Below are 20,430 nucleotides of genomic sequence, written 5' to 3' on the forward strand. Positions count from 1 at the left end.
ACATGGAGCCTTTGGTTCCGATTACAGTCAATTTAAAAGTCCAATCTGAATGAAAATGCTCAAAGTAAATGCCTCGATCAGAATAAAAATGCCCATACCAACTGAAATTTCAATCGGGTTGAGAGGGGTGGAATAAGCCTTTTCTAATCTGTTCAATAGGATATGTAAACACTTGATCGGATTGAAATGGTATAATGACGCATGACAACTGGAACGAGCCGATGTTGTCGCTGTTGTTGAATAAATGGCTGTCGCGTAAATCTAAAATTCCCTTTCCACTCATCGTCTGTGAGGAAGTGCAGGATAAAGTTGTGCCAAGAGTGCTTGCTTTGAACTCTCATTTGCAGACGTCTTTTTTCAGGTGAGGGAATGCAAGTTTGTGCAAGTGCACAAATCGGACCGAGCGTTTTGATTGGACGAACATTTCTTGGTCCTACACCTTCCACAGAATATACAGATAAATACATTTAGACCACTTAACTTAATGATTGCTATCAGGATGTGAAGAGACTTTCAACCACAATAACAAAAAATGTTTCTGAAGACAATCACCAATTGCACCTTTAATCACACACTGTGCAATAATTTCACATTCAATCATCAAAATAACGTAGAAACAACATAAAGAATCAGTGTATCTTCTGTTCATTGGTTTTTTGATTTAATATTAAAAACAGAAAAATAAGAAAAAAATTTAAATAAAAAAAAAAACCCGAAAAAACAAGAATTATGCTTGATTTTCCGTTTTTTACACTCCTGGCTAGAAAATGAATTAACGGCTTGAATATTCCATCTCTGCATGTGGGCGGGAATAAACCGCCTTTTTCCGCTGATTGGTCAACCAAACATTAAACCGTGCCGTCATTAGTTCTTCCGCAGTTCTGCGCAGCAGAAAACAGTCCTGCTGCTACAGTTGTGTTGTATGCATTCTTAACGCGTTTATTGCAACTGTATTTCATCACTTTCTCATCAAACAACCAGACTAACAAATGGCTAACGAATAGCCCATACAGGGGCAGAGCCTATAAACAGCTTACTTCTGTATGGGCATAATTTCGGCAACCTGCGCAAGAAAGAATTTATTAATAAAGTTATGTTATTATTTTCTCATAGCTTAATATTAATTTATTCACATCTGCACTCACAGCTACCCCCTAGCCTACATCTTTGGCACATCACCTGTTTTATTGAGCTGAGTTTTGGACAAGAGATGAAGTTGAAATTATATAGATACAGTATGTAAAGATATGACATTATTGCATATCAGTGTAGTATATGGTCTATTATTCTATTTTTATTTTTATATTTTTTCATTGTTATATTTTAGGGGTAATGTTAGCCGTTAGCCATTTGTTAGTCTGGTTGTTTGATGAATAAAGTGATGTAATTTGCAATAAACGCATTAAGAATGCATACAACTGTAGCAGCAGGAACTAATGACGGCACGGTTTAATGTTTGGTTGACCAATCATCAGAAAGGGGCGTTTTATTTCCGTCCACATGCAGAGATAAAAAATTCAAGCTGTTTATTCATTTTCTAGCCCTGAATGTAAAAACGGAAAATCAAGCATAATTCTTGTTTTTTTTTAACAAGATTATGGAGTCAGTTACAATCAGAGTGCTGGACTCGCATTGCTCTGAGCTAAATGGCCTGCTAGTTGCAATATGACAGAGGCAATCTTTGTTTGGGGATTCTTCACTCGCATTTATTAATGCTACAAATCTTTTCCCAAGATGTACTGGGTAGGGCTGGGCAAAACAAAATCGTAATGCTCAGGTGAAATGCTACAGTAATACTATAAATATGTGGAAGCATTTGATATCACACATAAGGCGCCATGATTTCCACAATGAATGAATGAATGGCGGATTCTGTTTACTACACACATACTAAAGCACGGACGACGCTCGCGGTGTTTTCATCTTCTGCCGTCTCACAATATGATGATATTAACACACGAATATCATCTCCAGCCAGTGTTGCCAACTGCTTTCAATTGAAAGTAGCTAAAACTGGTAGATGACTAGATGACATCATAATGCCAAATTCACTGATCTATATATAGATGAATAGAGATCAGTGGGCAAGATGAGAACTTAGATAAGGTTTGTCCAAGAAGTTGCTATATTTATTTTATTCATTTTATTTAACCTTTGTTTAACCAGATAAAATCAGTTGAGAACAAGTTCTCATTTACAACTGCGACCTGGCCAAGACAAAGCTAAACAGTGCGACAAAAACAACGACATAGAGTTACACATAAAAATAAAAAATAAACATACAATCAATATACCGATCCATATATACATAAAAAAATATATTTTTCCCTAAACTTTTGAAAAAAGTCTCAAAAGGGGTGGGGAAGTCTCTAAATCTTAAAAATTGGCAACACCGTCTCCAGCTGCTCTTAGAGTCATTTCATTAGCATTTTACCATGTAATTTGAGAAAACTACCATCATATCACATGATACACAGCAGCTGCAAGTTCCTCACGGCAACCCGTCAAAATAAAGGTTTAGCTTAACGTTAAGAAACTGTGTCAGAATATAAGACTCAATGCTACTACTACTATTAAATATTAATAACATTTTATTTTTAAAGGAATAATCCCATTTGTTTTCTTTTTAATCTTAACAGTAAACCTCTGTTGTGCAGCACCTTGTATGCCAAAACATAAAAGGGTTTAATTTTCATTTGATTAGGATAAATGAAATTAATGTTTTATGCCTTCAACTGATTACCAGAAAAATTAAGAAGAACATTCATAGGGCCCTGTTATTGTTTAAGAAAGGACCCTATCCCAAAAAGAATAGGTTTAAAATACAGGCCTGTGGTTCTTAATTTCTTTTTATTAATTCACCATTTGTAAACTGATATTTACTGTTCATTTCTTAGAAATATCAATAGCTTTTGTATTAAAACTATATTCACTGAATGTAATAAAAAAATCAAGAATTGAATCGAATCGGGACATCTGAATCGATACCCAGCTGGGGTACTGAGGGTGTTAGCATGCCCATGTTAACAAGTCGAGTCAAAGCTGTATGGGGCTTAGATGTTGCTAGTGCAGTAATATGCGATGCTCATGACGATGGTGTCTTTAGCGCCATTAGGTCTCACTCCCTGTTTATGCCATCAGTTAGTGTGCTCATCAGTTACTGCTTGTTTCTCTATACTCAGTATAACCTGTCAAGGAGCACTAGATTCACAGGACTCACCAGCTGTATGTTGAGGGGGTCCATGATGAAGCTTTCCTGTGTTCTGGCAGGACTGCGAGGACAGTAACTTTGTTTTAAGAACTGCAATCTTTTATAGAAGTCTTAGGCAGTTTGTGCAGAAAGTAGTTTCTGAACCAGATGGAGGTATTTCGTCTGAATATAGACAGCTGTGTTGTCTTGTCTCAGGAATGAGGCCCATACAGAAGTGTAATATGTGACATACAGTATATTGTTCAAGCTTAAGGAACTGGATGAAATATTCAGAAAGATCAGACCACAATTCTGACTAGTGATGCAGCCTGGAATTAAACCACACCATGTTGGTTTGCCTGGAACTAGAACTAGACCCCTGACTGAGCCTGGTTTCTCTCAAGGTTTTTCTCCATTTCTGTCACCGATGGTGTTTGTGTTCCTTGCAACTGTCGCCTTTAGGGTTGCTTAGTTGGGGCACCTAATATTTGACAGTATTATTGACTTGATTGCACTGACACTATAGGATGAGAACTGAACTGAGCTGGATGATGACATCACTGTTCTGAGCTGCTTTATAGATAAATTAAACTCATTTCATAATCGACCCTTCGCAAAGATCCCCCACCTCATAGTTATTGTTGCTACAAGCCATGGTGCTCTAACCACAGATACTGAATGCATAGTTGTGTAACGAGGAGTCAGTGACGTTAGGATCCATGTGCAGCTTTATTAAAACAGAATGCAAGTCAAACAGGCAGAGTTCAATCACGGGCTTCAAACACAACGTAGATAAGGGCAGGTGGCAAACACACAGGATAATCAAATGACAAGGCAGATTGAATCAGAATAGGCAGGTGGCAGAGAATCAGAGTCCAGTAAACAGTCCAGGTCATACACGGGGAATCACACACGGAATAAACGCTCGGAAATGTTTGCATGGCAAGACAAGACTTCGCAATGAGGAAGCTGGGAGAACAGTTTAAGTAGTTGAGAGTCAATGGGAAACACCTGTGAGTGAAATCAGCCACAGGTACGGGGCATGTGGGAAATGAAGTCCAGTGATGGTTAGTACTAGGGTGACTGTGCCCTCTGGTGGTGATCGGAGGGAGCCATAGAGGCTGAATTCGTGACAAGTTAGATGCCCTATTAGCAGCTGTTTTTATGGGCTGTTATACTTAAGCCATCCACCATATTGGAGCGGTCAAAGATGGACCGTGAACACTCGAGAGCAAGTTGCCGGTGCATCTGCACTGCAGCTGTTGTTATATGCATGTGTGTATATTTATACCTTCAGCAGACTTCAGAAGATGGTTTTGCTAAACTAACACAATACAACAAGACGAAGCCATTAGCTAACAAGGCATTTAAAAGGTACTTTAGTTTAAAAACCTGTAATATTGAGTTAAATGAATATTAAAAACACAAACCAACATATTCTTACCTGTGAAAGGTTATCCAGTTTCTCCAGGAATTTAAATTTAGGCGGTTTTTACAACCAAATGCTGCACAATGTTGTTGCATCTTGAAACTCGTTGATTGTTATTGTGAGTGACGACATAGACCGTTCCAAGATGGCGGACACATCAACGTATCTGGGGTCTCATTTCTAAAATGTTGCACAGAAACCATCCTAAGTTTGATCTTATGATCATCAAATATGCGTACGTGTGATTCATAGAATTAACATATGCACAGAGACCGCACATACGCCTCTCTTTCAGATGTGAAATCTATGAATCGCAAATGATCTTGAACTTGCACTCAACTGTAAGGTTTCAGCTCTCTGCCTTGTAAACAACTCCTTATTAATGTCATTAAAGGGTTACTACACCCCAAAATTAAAATTTTGTCATTAATTACTCATTAGTTACTTAATTACTCATTAGTTCCAAACCTGTAAGACCTCCGTTCATCTTCGGAACACAAATTAAGATATTTTTTATGCATTCTGAGAGCTGTCTGACCCTCCCATAGAATTAACACGATCAATGTCCAGAAACGTAGCAAGGAGATCGGTCAAATAATCCGTGGTTCAACAGTAATTATACGAAGCTACGAGAATGCTTTTTGTACACAAAGAAAACAAAAATAAAGACTTTATTCAACAATTTGTCTCCTCCGCGTCACCGTAGCGCCATTTTGGAGAGTGTCCACTGAGCGTAAACAGGGTATGGTTTCTTGAACATGGCAATGAGTTCACTTTACTCAAATGGCCTCCACAGTCACCAGATCTCAATCCAATAGAGCACCTTTGGGATGTGGTGGAACGGGAGATTCGCATCATGGATGTGCAGCCGACAAATCTACAGCAACTGCGTGATGCTATCATGTCAATATGGACCAAAATCTCTGAGGAATGTTTCCAACACCTTGTTGAATCTATGCCACGAAGAATTAAGGCAGTTCTGAAGGCAAAAGGGGGTCCAACCGGTACTAGCAAGGTGCACCTAATAAAGTGGCCAGTGAGTGTATATTACATTTGTGTATGGCAGCTGCTGGAAGTGGGAAGTAGGTTGAAAAAAAAATCCCTTTTTTGTAGTAAAATTTCAATCCCAAAAGGTTGTAGTTTTAGTGTTGGTGCCAATCTTTGTTGTTTGTGCACTGTTCTGATTTTCTGTAATTAAAAGTATAGGAGATAAAATAAAAAAGCAAGAGAGCAAAGTGCAGAGCAGTGAGAAAGTGTGTCCAAACAGTAACTAAACATAAAGCAATGTAGACACTTGCCATATTAATACAGAATTAATTTACAGTCAAAGAAGCCTTCATGTTTGGCTCATCCCATTTTAAATGTTACTGTCTGAACTGCCCATTTTATACCATCATTTAACAGTCGGGATTAAATGCAGCATTTAATTGCCTTGACAGTCTCTTATGGTTCTCATCAACAGTTGTCAAGTAGTCACAATTCTGCCTCGGGAAAGTGTTGGTCGGCGTCCTCTCAATGCCTAATTGAATCAGACCCTTTCACCCACTATATTAATGAGTGCACCTGCACATCATGTAATATAATGTGACAGTATAATGTCATTAGAGATAATTAGATCTGCTGACTGTTTGGTTGGAAATAATCAGACTAAAGTGTGTTCAAACACACTGACTGGACTTTAAATGTAGCCCCGATGAACAAGGTGCCAACATGCAGCTCTAAAAAAACAAAAGCATATCTGAAACACTAGACGCCGTGTTGTCACAGTCCATTCTGCTCTTTTATTAACTAACAGTCTCAGTTCCTAATGACAAAGTTTACTTTGGAGTAGTTTAATTGGAACTGAAAGCTTGGAGGCATTTAAAAAAAATTACCTAATAATACCCCAATCCTTTCAGGATTTGCTTGACTTATTTACATATGGAGGATGGCAATAAAATGCAGCTGGGCTTGGTAGCAGTCAGAATTGTGCTGCAGGCTTCATTCTTTGTATGTTGTTTAATAGTCTACATCTGAGATAACAAGCCATATACCATCATTCTAATTGTGATAATTCCTCTCTGGTTAATTTAATTCAAAAAGCTTGTGTGGAATTCATTAGTAAATCTGGATTGAGTTTTTTGAGATGACTGAATATTATGTTAATTGGAAAGAGCACATGTATTGTTACTTAGCAAAACAGTGATTCATAGACAATAAAAGATAAATGGGATGACAATATATATATATAGTGGGTACGGAAAGTATTTAGACCCCCTTAAATTTTTCACTCTTTGTTATATTGCAGCCATTTGCTAAAATCATTTAAGTTATTTTTTTTTCCTCATTAATGTACACACAGCACTCCATATTGACAGAAAAACACAGAAATGTTGACATTTTTGCAGATTTATTAAAAAAGAAAAACTGAAATATCACATGGTCCTAAGTATTCAGACCCTTTGCTCAGTATTTAGTAGAAGCACCCTTTTGATCTAATACAGCCATGAGTCTTTTTGGGAAAGATGCAACAAGTTTTTCACACCTGGATTTGGGGATCCTCTGCCATTCCTCCTTGCAGATCCTCTCCAGTTCTGTCAGGTTGGATGGTAAACGTTGGTGGACAGCCATTTTTAGGTCTCTCCAAGAGATGCTCAATTGGGTTTAAGTCAGGGCTCTGGCTGGGCCATTCAAGAACAGTCACGGAGTTGTTGTGAAGCCACTTCTTCGTTATTTTAGCTGTGTGCTTAGGGTCATTGTCTTGTTGGAAGGTAAACCTTCGGCCCAGTCTGAGGTCCTGAGCACTCTGGAGAAGGTTTTCGTCCAGGATATCCCTGTACTTGGCCGCATTCATCTTTCCCTCGATTGCAACCAGTCGTCCTGTCCCTGCAGCTGAAAAACACCCCCACAGCATGATGCTGCCACCACCATGCTTCACTGTTGGGACTGTATTGGACAGGTGATGAGCAGTGCCTGGTTTTCTCCACACATACCGCTTAGAATTAAGGCCAAAAAGTTCTATCTTGGTCTCATCAGACCAGATAATCTTATTTGTCACCATCTTGGAGTCCTTCAGGTGTTTTTTTGTGTCTTGCACTGAGGAGAGGCTTCCGTCGGGCCACTCTGCTATAAAGTCCCGACTGGTGGAAGGCTGCAGTGATGGTTGACTTTCTACAACTTTCTCCCATCTCCCGACTGCATCTCTGGAGGTCAGCCACAGTGATCTTTGGGTTCTTCTTTACCTCTCTCACCAAGGCTCTTCTCCCCCGATAGCTCAGTTTGGCCGGACGGCCAGCTCTAAGAAGGGTTCTGGTCGTCCCAAACGTCTTTCATTTAAGGATTATGGAGGCCACTGTGCTCTTAGGAACCTTAAATGCAGCAGAATTTTTTTTGTAACCTTGGCCAGATCTGTGCCTTGCCACAATTCTGTCTCTGAGCTCTTCAGGCAGTTCCTTTGACCTCATGATTCTCATTTGCTCTGACATGCACTGTGAGCTGTAAGGTCTTATATAGACAGGTGTGTGGCTTTCCTAATCAAGTCCAATCAGTATAATCAAACACAGCTGGACTCAAATGAAGGTGTAGAACCATCTCAAGGATGATCAGAAGAAATGGACAGCACCTGAGTTAACCCTTTGGGGTCGGCTGTATCGCCTGCGATACGAACTCGGTTTTTTTAAGATAAGTGCAAAAGACACTAAAAATACTCTGTTGATTTTGGTCACACAAATAAGTGTTATACATCAACCGAAACTGTTAAGTGTCTACTTTTTTTTGAGTACACTCACGATTACAACAAAACTTTGTGGTTTTGGGGAAAAAAGAAAACAAACAGGGTGCGCTCTCTGTCTTCTCCGTCGCCGCGATCTGTTTATAGTAACGCGTCACTAAAATGAAGTGTAGCTCAGCAAATACTCAACACAGAAACATGAGTTATCTCTATAGAAAGCCTGAAGTGTCTGCTTTCAACTGAAGTAAGTGTTGTCGAAAACAAATGTTCTGTGATAAAGTAATCCGTATGAAAACGATGTTCAGTCTGTCCAGTCTAACTCATTATTTCTAATGTGATCCCGCCCCCTCGTGTTCACATGTAAATAACCACGTGACCCGCGCGCGCTTGGAGACGCCCAACAACATAAACAAACAGTCACGAGACTCTGTTCATCTCTGCTACTGTTCGTTTCTGGAAGAAGCCGCGCTGAGTAAAGGCTGGATGTACCTCAGAATAAGAGGAGAGTTCATCCAGAAGACATCGATCGATCTGAGTAAGTAATGCTTGCTTTTTGCATTAGTTAGCGTTTTATTGTGACAAACCTGAACACGTTTAGTTGGGTTTTTCCCAAACGACAACATGATGAATGCTACCATCTAAGAATTTTTAATGTTCACAAATAGATTTAATATCGTGCTAAACAATAATAAATAGTTTCTCAGATATAAAATATTTTTTATAGTACAAATTACATCCTTTTGTGGTTCACAGCATACATGAGTCTATGGCTGCAGAATGATAACAGCTTCTATAAAATCATGCATACTAGGCTGTATGACTACAAAATCATAGTTGTTTTTTTGGGGGGGGTTTTTTCCCCCAAACTGTTGTTTTCATTCTCTATATAAAACAATAAAAGTAATATGAGAGTACATTGTAACATGATGAATGCTACGAGTCTAAGTATGTTTACAACATGTTTATTATTAATAGCCTACTCTGTTCAAAAATAGTTTTTAATAACGTACTAAACAATAATAATTAGTTTCTCCGATATAAAATGTATTTTTTTTGTGTACGATAGTACAAAGCATGCATGAGTCTATGCTCACAAATGTTTTTTTTTTTTTTGGTTGTTTGTATTTTATTGAATCAGGTACCTGAACCACAGATGAATCCTGATGACTTCAAGATGTTTTCCTCTGAGATCGCTGTACCAACATCAGATGGTCAACTACACTGATATTCTATGGTAAAACAAGATCCTCGACTACTGATTGTTTTTTTCTTCTTGAATCCATGGAAATAAGTAAATGTCAGGTACTTGTTTCACTTGTTGAACAGAATCTGTTGCAGGAACGAGTTAAAGTCTGTTCACATCTCTGTGGGTAGATCAGTGTGCACAATAATGTGTATTTGACCTTCATTATGTATGTTTTGATTATACTGTGTTGTAAATAAAATACAAATAATTTAAAAACCTCTCTCCTCACACTCTCTTACCTGCCTCAGTCACAGTCACACTGATGGCCCATTAGCAGCCTTTAGGGGAGGGCCCTTTGTCTCTCAGGTGAAAATCACTTAATATTCAAGCCCATTACCACTCCCTCGCATATTGGCTTTCGATCACAAAACATGTCTTTAAAAATTTAAATCAATGTATTGTTTTCTGTGAATGAGTAAGCTGAATGATTTTCTCATAATTGTGAAGTAAATATTCTAGCCTAGAAGACTGATTACACAAAAGTCTTATTCAGGACGATTTAGTGTGGGTTTTATGGCCTTATTTCAGCTACATTTCTTTCCCCAAAACTTACTAACCACGCATGATATTTTTTTTCTAACAAATGCAAACATGTACATCCACCTTGGTCACATATTATTGTAGCATAGTTTGTGCTGAATACAAAAAAAATACATGTTGGTCAATAGTATATTATAAGTAGCTGAAATAAGCACAAATATCAGGGCATGTCAACACATCTCAAGGGCCCCAAAATTACCTCAGACCCCAGAGGGTTAATAATGTTAATTAATATTATTTGATTAATTTCATTTTCGCTATTTGTTTGACTGTTTTTTTAGCAACTTGTCTACAGTGATACAGGGCAACCTTAGGATTTGAGTAGTCCTCACCAACTAGTTTATTTAGAAAATATGCCCATATTAAAAGAGTTGCCACTGATCCACTGATGTGTGAAAAAAGGTAATAAAAAAGTGTAAAAAGAGTAATTGTCACATCTTGACTCATCTAGGTAATTTACTGTATTTTATTTAAATGCTGAAATGTATAGGAAAGTCTTTGTGGGAATGTGCCTGTTACAAGTCGGTCAGGTTCACCCCTCAACCAGTCACAGGGCACCGCCTCTCCTGAGTATTAATCACCTGCACCTGTTCCTCATCACCTCACCCATCAAGCACGGTTTATAAGCACACACCTCAGCTTCATCCATTGTCCGATCTCATTAATGCAAAGTGGACTCAACCTATTGGTACTATCGCCTTATACTATCAAAGTAACTTACCTGTGGTACTTACCTGAATTCTCTTCCTCCAGTTGTGCATTCCATCTGCAGCTCCAACCCCTTCGCTGAGGTGTGTGCTTCCCGTTCTCCTGGTCCCCGTCTCCACAAGTTCCTGTAAGGCAAAAGATTCCTGTTACTCCCAGTATTCACCTCCCTGGACTACTCAAAGTGTTGGATTACTCACCGAAGATCACCGTCTTCATTTCTGCTCTCCCTATTCAATAAACCATTCATTGTTCATACTCACCTCTGTGTCCTGATCAGTATTCACGTAACAGAAGATCGGACCATAACTGAAGTGGCAGGATGAGCGTACAAGATCCCTTCCAGGAACTTGTGGATTCCCTTAGACGGGTATTGCTCAACCCACCGGCACCCTCCGCTCCAGTTCCACTGTCTTCTGTCAACATCACCAGCTCTCCTTCACCCACCGTGTTCGCCAGTCCCATGGCCCGACCAGTGCCCTTCTCTGGCACGGCGGAGGAGTGCAATGGCTTCCTACTGCAGTGTTCTCTCATTGAGTTACAGCCACAGATGTTTTCAACTGAACAGTCTAAAATTGCTTTCATAATCTCCTTTCTGACAGGCCCCGCTCTTCAATGGGCAGAAACGATCTGGAACCAGGCTAGTCCTGCTACTCAAACCCTCATGAACTTCACAGCCCATTTTCGGGAAGTTTTTGGCCGAGTTCCAAGAGATTTTGTCTATTGGTGAGCAGCTATATCGATTGAGACAAGGCTCCATGTCTATTAACCAGTATTCGCTCAAGTTCAGGACGCTAGCGGCTGCTAGTGGTTGGAATGAGCAGTCTCTCCTAATGGCCTATCGACAAGGATTGAATCCAAAACTTCGACTACACTTAGCAGCTTATGACGACTCCATGGGACTCGAACGATTCATTCAACTTGCCACTCGCTGTTCATACCCATTGCTACTCCTCCCAATCGCCGGCCAGAGAACAGTAGTCCTCCAGAACCCATGCAAACCGACTCCTCCCGTTTATCACCAGTCCACTCCCCGATCTCCTCAAGGGAAAGGCCAAGTCTCTGTCCTGGAGCCCCGCCGCCACAGAAGCTTTCCATACCCTAAAGAAGGCGTGGTCTACAGGCTGAAGGAAATCCTGGAATCCCGACGTCGTGGTGGTATCTTGGAAAATCTGGTGGACTGGGACGGTTATGGTCCGGAAAAACGCTCATGGGTTCCTAGGGATGATATCCTTGATCCTGCCCTTCTCGAAGAATTCCACACAACTCACCCCAACCGTCCAGCACCCCGGGGCTGTGGAGAGGGGGGTACTGTTACAAGTCAGTCAGGTTCACCCCTCAACCAGTCACAGCGCACCGCCCCTCCTGAGTATTAATCACCTGCACCTGTTCCTCATCACCTCACCCATCAAGCACGGTTTATAAGCACACACCTCAGCTTCATCCATTGTCCGATCTCGTTAATGCGACGTGGACTCAACCTATTGGTACTATCGCCTTATACTATCAAAGTAACTTACCTGTGGTACTTACCTGAATTCTCTTCCTCCAGTTGTGCATTCCATCTGCAGCTCCGACCCCTTCGCTGAGGTGTGTGTCTCCGGTTCTCCTGCTCCCCGTCTCCACAAGTTCCTGTAAGGCAAAAGATTCCTGTTACTCCCAGTATTCACCTCCCTGGACTACTCAGTGTTGGATTACTCACCCAAAGTTCCCCGTCTTCATTTCTGCTCTCCCTATTCAATAAACCATTCATTGTTCATACTCACCTCTGTGTCCTGATCAGTACTCGCGTAACAGTGCCGCACTGCACCTTGGTTTAAAAATGCCTTAAAATGTCTGAAATCTTTGTCAACCTGTCAACAGCATTGACCCCTATTTCAACTCTGATCCCTTATTTCATACTGGGGGCACAAAGGTATTCGTTTTGTTTAGTTATTCAGTTTACTGTTTTCATTCTGAATGCTCGCTGAGGATTTCTGAGATGTGCTTATCTTTTCATATTTGTTATTTTGCTCGGCTGCACAAAGTCGCTCTGCATAATTTTAATAAATATATTCTGTATTGACTCCCCTAGCACCTATCTGACATATTACCACATGCTTATGGTATTAGGAAATCCATTTCCTCTTTTTTAGCAGCCACTGTAATTTCAGCTCTTTGTAGAATTTGGCTGAATGTCAGCAAAATAGCAGAAATGACCTCCCATTATCCAGAGAGTGCTTCCTGAGGCGCCGCCGTTTGTGTATTCTTGGGAAAGTTCTGTTGAATCAACCGTGTGTCGGGATGGATGGCTTTATAGTCCATGAATTCAAACGCTGCCGGAAAACTGTATGAATAGGGCGAGTGAATAAAAGTCCTAATGCATGCAAAAGGCCTCATCATTCATCGGCTATTATCACAGATCCTGGAGCCTTTGAAAGAGACATTACCCAGATAGGATGTGAGCAGAATTCAAATATTGAAATTGTTCATTATTTTGCTCACTCATATTCCTCCCTGCAGCAAATGCAGCTACGCCCAGATTAGATTTGTAGTTCAACAAAGTCAATTTAGCCCTTGAAGATTGTTTTTAGATCTAAAAACGTCAATTCTGGCTGTCTCCGTAAAGTAATTGTTTTGTTTTGATGTGTAAATGATAGGAGGAAGACATTTTGCTCACGTTGAACACATACAGAATAGAAGCCGGCGGTGTGACAGATTCCATCTAAAAATGTTTTAAACAGTATTTTACTTGGAAAACTTGAATATGACTTGAATTATGCATTCATAAATATGTAACCAAATTTAACACATGCAATTTTAACTGTTGTGTATCAGCTACTCACAAGCAAAAATTAGTGAACTTAAGTGTAATTTTTTCTTGTTTATTGAAGAATGAATTAGAATGAGATGAACCAGAATAGCAATGCGATTATGGATGTTTAACACACCCAGTAAGATACACAAGTTACTCAATAAATTCATAAAAACACATGTGAGATTATAATGCCAATCGTTTATAATTTTTTTATCTTATACCATATTAAACTGTAAATTAAGATAAATGGATTACAATTTGAGCCTATTTCAGGTTATTGAATAATAATAAGGAAGGATATTTGACATATTGATCTTAGCATGCCTTTGAAATTAATCTGCCTAACTTCGCAATAAATCAAATCCAGAAATATTTATCCTTACTTTGAATGCACAAGATATCCTCAGATGAGCTGAAACTGACATTAAAGACATTAGATCTATTTCCAACCATGAAAGATGGTAAAATCGCGCAATGCTGTTTCTCTGAGCTGATAGAGATCAGAGCATAAGGCTTTAGCTTGTCATAGATTAATGAATATTTCTACAGATGAAATCTGTTCAGTAAGCAGTCCAAAGTGGAAAGAGTGTCAATTACACTGACTCGTCATATAAAACATTTTGAAATTCTCTTTGTACAGAAACTCAGTCAAGACTGTGAATGTACTAATATTTGAGGTCACCTTATTTGTGCATGTATTTCTTTTGAGGCTGTTCATTCACTGATGAGACGGAGTTATTATGACTCATAAAGAGTTCTAGCTACTGAAACTTTATGGAGCACCATTTACAGAATGCACAAACAAAACTTATGTCTGCCTAGGTTTCCTTTGAGAATTTGGTGAGGGTTCAAAACATCCAGGAATATGCCATCGCATGAAGCATAGTGTTTTGATGAATGTATCTCTTGCATGAAAGCATCCCTTATGGTTAACTTAACTGTTTTTGCAAAGTGGGCCAAGACATCCATCAAGAGTTACTCAAGCGGCTGCAGATGTGCCATTGCCTCAAAATGGCAGAGGCCCGACCTATGAATATTAATTAAGTTAATCTTAATATTTAGATGTATTGTTTAGATGTCAGGTCTGTAGTAATGTTTGCTCATGTCCAAGTCAAAACTGCAATGTAAACAATATATGAAAACCATTACAATTATTAAAAGGATAGTTCTTCTAGTTTCTTTCTTCTGCTGAACACAAAAGAAGATATATTGAAGAATGTTGACAACCACTGGAAAAAATACTTCAATGGCCAAATCAAAGTGGAAATCAATGGCTAATGGCAACATTCTTCGAGATATCATCTTTTGTGTTTAGCAGAGGAAATAAATTGATACAGGTTTGGAAAAACTTCAGGGTGAGTAAATGATGACAATTTCCAACCATCCCTTTAAAATACAGGTACAGTGATTTGACGGAGGAATTATTTTTGTTGACCAATTCAAGTAACCAACTTTACATTTTATTTAATCCATTTTGTAGACAAGCATTCACTGTAAAAAAATTCTGTAAAATTTACGGTAAAAAAACGGCAGCTGTGGTTGCCGGAATTCTACTGTAAAAAATACGGTAACATTTTAGGTTTTATGGTTTTAACTTAAATTTACAGTTAAAAACTGTAATTTCATTAACTGATATAATGTTAACATACCGACCTATGGAAGTACTAAAATCTGTTTTGTACCTTTGAAATACACTGATAACCACCAAATGCAGGTGGTGATGAGAAAGTCACATAATGAACCAAAGCCCATCACAAGCAGCTTTTAATTCAAGTTTAAGTTTATTTGTATAGTGCTTTTTACGATACAAATCGTTGCAAAGCAGCTCTACAGGAATTTAAGTTTCTACAATATATTTATATATTGCAGAACCTTAATATGTTTAACTTATGGCAAAATTTGGTAATTCTGTATGTTGTCTGAGCATTGGCATCCTCTGAAGTCCTCTGAGGGGTTGCCATTATCTTTTCTCAGGTGTTCGGTCATCTCAGATCATTTAAGGGTTGGATCCAGACTGAAGCTTCTGTCATTCCTAGTTACCACGGGATGTTAATCCCATGGCAGAAACAGAGAAACAAATAGAGACATAATTAGCGTAGCTGCTGTTCCATCTAAGCAAAAATTATTTGTTCAACCCAAGCTAAACAATAATAATAATGTACATTTGATCAGATTTAACTGCAGTACAAGATTATAAAATGCATTATGTGAATGCTTGGCTAAAGAGATGTCTTTAATCTAGATTTAAACAGAGAGAGTGTGTCTGAACCCCGAACGTTATCAGGAAGGCTATTCCAGAGTTTGGGAGCCAAATGTGAAAAAGCTCTACTTCCTTTAGTGGACTTTGCTCTCCTAGGTACTACCAAAAGTTCAGAGTTTTGCGACCTTAGGGAGCGGGTTGGATTGTAGTGTGGTAGAAGACAAGTGAGGTACGCAGGAGTTAAACCATTTAGGGCAACCTTATAGGCAAGTAATAATATTTTGTAAATGATACAGAACTGAATAGGTTTTAAATAATAACATATATTGAAGGTGCACAGTTTCATTCACACAAGCACTAAACACCATCATGGTGAGACTCATTAAACTGAAATATGCAATAAACATGAATTTAACAATATTAGATGTAACATACAACCTTAATAAACATAACTGATAAGAAACAGTTATTTCAAAGAAAAAACATCAAATTCAAACAAAATTTGAAATGCAACACAGGGAATTCTGGTAACGTCAGTTTACGTTTTTTCCCTATAAATTTTACAGGAACTTACCGTTAACCATTTAACATGTTTTTACTGTAGCATTTTCACAGTTTTTTACCGTTAAAAACATGGTCAATTTTTACAGTGTATAGATGCATGGGTTATAGAGCACAACTGGTTGGACAAGCAGTATACAGTACATGTGGTTCAGGGTTTTAACCTACCTTGATATAAGTTTTAGTTTTAATAAATCAAAATTGTACATCACAACATGTCTTCTTGATTTCACTTTAAAGCACACAAACAAGCAATAGAGAAGCAGGGAGCATGTCTGAGAGCTGTGCACGGCAGAGAACACTGCCGCTTTCGTCACGGATGACAACCGCAACGACCACTCAGCAAAATATAAACTCTACAAATTCCATTGCCAGATTGCCTCTCAAAACACACACTGACAAAATTAAACTCCTGCTAAGCAATTGGAGATGCTTGCTTTGATGTATTCAGTCAGCCATGGCAAAAAGTCTCTCCTGTCATAATTGTAAATGACTACTATGGCTGTATAGTGGATATTTTGATAATATGTTTATCTTGTTAATATATTATAATTAACAATTAATAATATATTGTTAAGATATTTTAATATATTTCACCTTGTCCTGATGCCTATTTCTGCTGTATCTACAATAAAACAATTAATTCATTACCTTTACTTAATTTAAAAATGTTTTTCCCACACGGTTCATTTCATTCGAATTAAGTCTGTTACATTGGGTCGGATTAATTGGACTTGTGTTGGATTAGGCTAGACTGATGTAATACAGTGAGTTTAAATTAACTACACTAAATTTTTGATACACTAAATCTTAAGTCTGAAAAAAACATTGTTTTTAATTTATATTTTACATGAAAGAGAAATGCTAGATAACATACAGTACAACACAAGTTATTGTTTTAGTTATTGTTCTTGGTGTGATTGGGCCCCTACTGCATTTTCTTTTACAGGAATGTTGCTCATAACTTAATTTAAATTAACCTGTTCACTCACTTCATTTTCTGTACAGATACAGTGTTATATAAAAGGTTTTACAGCAGTGCACAATATTATTTTATCACAGCTCTATACAGAAATTATGGTAGTAGCATTAATGGCTGCATATTTGACCCAAAAGTCAGATAAAGAGATGGCAATTTTAGGTTTGAGCAGAAAACAGTGGAAAAATAATATGAAATCCACACCTCATGATAACAATTAAAACTTACAGGAAGCATCTGAGCATGTGTTTTAACTGAATCAAACAAGCAAAAGATATCTTACCTTGTATGGAAAGCATATGTGTAGCAAAATTCAATGTAATATGTAAAATGACAATGCAATATGTAAAATCGCAATTTATTTCTGTATTTAAATTTACATTTTCCCATACATATGTGCAACATTTAGTGCAAAATGAAAATTCAATTATATATTTTAAATTTGCCATTTTCTACACTAGTTTTAATATGCATATTAAAAACCTATTTTAAAGCTTTATAAGTTGCAAAATTACAATTAAAATGTATTACCCAAATTGATTAGATATGTTTAACATGTCCAAGCAAAAACTGTAGCAAAATTATCATTTAAATGCTGTGTTTGCTAAATGCATTTCGATTTAGGGGTAGGGCACTTAGGATTGAATTTTCATCGTGATACCGCGGGATAATTGTAGCAGAATGCAAAGAGAGTTTCAAAATGCATTCTGATGCATTAAATGTCTTTTATTTTTCTTAAATGCATTGACACTTACATATATGACGTTTCAATTACATTTTTATTAAATACCCCGCGATGAATATAGTTTAAGTCATTGTGGATTTGAAAATGCATTCTGAGCTGAGCACGCCCCTTACCTGTCAATCATTACATCAAGGCGGGGCTCGGCAACAGGATACACCATAGGTCAATATTCACAGTTAACCAAACGCTTTTCACCTGCCTGAACATCTCTCACTGTTCATACTCGGATTGATGCACATAAGCAAACAGACAAAAACTCTTTTTTTAAAGAATGCTTTTGTCTGTTTTTGTCCATGCAATAAAATTCAGTGGGCTGAGAAACAACACTGGATCCCACAGACTTTCATTTTAGAGACAAAAACACTGTAACATTCTTCAATTTTTTTGTGTTCCAAAGGTATTTTTTCTTGTACAGTTTTTGGATGGACTATCCCTCATTTTCAGGTTAAAATAGAAATATAGATTGAAAAGAAATCTTTGAAAAAAAAAAATTTCAAGAAGCAACATGGCATTAAATATTAAGGCACTTTTTTTTTTCTTTTTTCTTTTTTGGTCTCTTAATGCTAGTATATTTTGTCTGGCAGAATTCTTAAGTGAAAAAATATACTTATATTATAGATAAATATTGTTTTTACTTGGAAAAAAGACAAGACATGTTCATGCAGCTCTGCATTGTTTCTATAACAACGCCAGTTACCTGTTCTGAATTCACTGTAAACCACAGCATTTTGGGACTTTTTGCTTTATAAAGTCATACAATAAAATTGTGTGAGGAACAACATTCAATGTTAGTCACATTGAAAAAAAGAACTATACCCATTAATTATCATTAGTTACACAATCAAAATATTACTTTCTAAAGCTGCTTTTTGTAATATCTATTCAATGCTTTTCTCATCTACCACAATAATGACTTTAAATTATCTTTTGGTAGGTAATTTCTTAGTCAAAATGAATGTGTGATTCATTCGTGATTCATTTAATTAATTTATTTACTTGACAGCCCTTCTAAAAACATACAGCAGCATTAGCTGGATATATTGAAGTTGTGCTGACCAGGTAAAACCACTTTAGAACAGGAGCTGGTGCACTTACTACAGGCCCATCATTTACTAGCAACCTGCTGACAGCCTCAGGGTTATTAATAGATCTTGCCGAAATGAAAGTAAACACAACCTTAGCTTGGAGGAACTGTCTGTCTTCTTTAATGTGTCAGGTAATAATGGCCATACTTAGTTCCCTCACAAAGATAAATTGGTGCAGCCAAAGAGCGCTAGGCAACTCTACCATTCTCCTCTGGCTAAATGAAAAACTCATCCCAAGGGAAGAAATAGTTTAAAACATCTTACGGAAGCACTGTTCAGCTGTATTAGTCAGCAGAACCACACCATTAAAAATGAGCTGTTTAGATAAATCAATTAGGTAAAGAATAGCAGTGCTTCTCCATTTCCGTAAGGATGGTAAGCAATTCTATCACACTAGTGGCATTGTGTAATGTTGGCTTGTGGCAATATATTCCAAATAGTGTTTATTTGAAAGTTTATTCCAGTGTCTTGCCCCATATATTTAAATTAAAAGCATATTTTCATTTTTGGGTGAAGTATTCCTTTAAACTTCAGCCTGTTCATCACAAAGTTTTTTTATCGCTTCTGAATCCATGGAATATAGCACACAGGTTGTATGCACTATTCTTGTGATGTTTTCCTTTATTGAATTTGCTTGAGGTTCTTTAAACATTCTTTAAAATTTCTCCTTTTGTGCACCACAAAAATAACAGCATATGGGTTTGAAGCAAATAATGACTCAATTTGATCCCTTTAGGTTTTTCCAGCTACCAAAGAAGCCGTCATTAAGGGGTGTTGTGTTCAGTTGAACATTGTCTCAGAAACTGTATGAATGGCAATCTAAAGTTGCACAGAGCAGAGGAAGGTTGATGGCTGGGAATTAATGCCTGTACTTTGAAAGCAGGTCTGCTCTTTCTGATGAAATCGGTGTTCTTTACAAAGCGCCTGGGAAATAGATTTTTCCACAGGTGCCAATAGCTTCTCTAAATGGCCACGTGCTCTAATATGTCTTGATGATTGACCATTTTCCTGAGCCCTGTGGGGGAGAGTTTCACGGGCTCGAGTTGCAGGGAATATAAGCATCAAGACTGTGTGATGGAGGTACTGAGTCTGTAGATGTGCTTTTATACAAGTCAAGGGAACACATGTGCACTTAAAGTGTGATGGTACTTCAACTTATTTCTGATTTTGAGAATTTCACACAAACTAATGATTTATTACCAGTGAAGAGAGATGCTTTTGTTCTGTATACAGCAGCTTCTATG

General features: G+C 37.9%; 1 protein-coding gene across 1 annotated transcript in view; it reads left to right on the forward strand.

The window, feature by feature from the left end:
* LOC306881418 (alpha-N-acetylgalactosaminide alpha-2,6-sialyltransferase 3-like) overlaps positions 1–20,430 on the forward strand; it is a 119,308-nt gene that overhangs the window by 94,837 nt on the left and 4,041 nt on the right. The window lies entirely within an intron of this gene.

This window comes from Barbus barbus, assembly GCF_936440315.1.
Source record: "Barbus barbus genome assembly, chromosome: 15".
Taxonomy (NCBI): domain Eukaryota; kingdom Metazoa; phylum Chordata; class Actinopteri; order Cypriniformes; family Cyprinidae; genus Barbus; species Barbus barbus.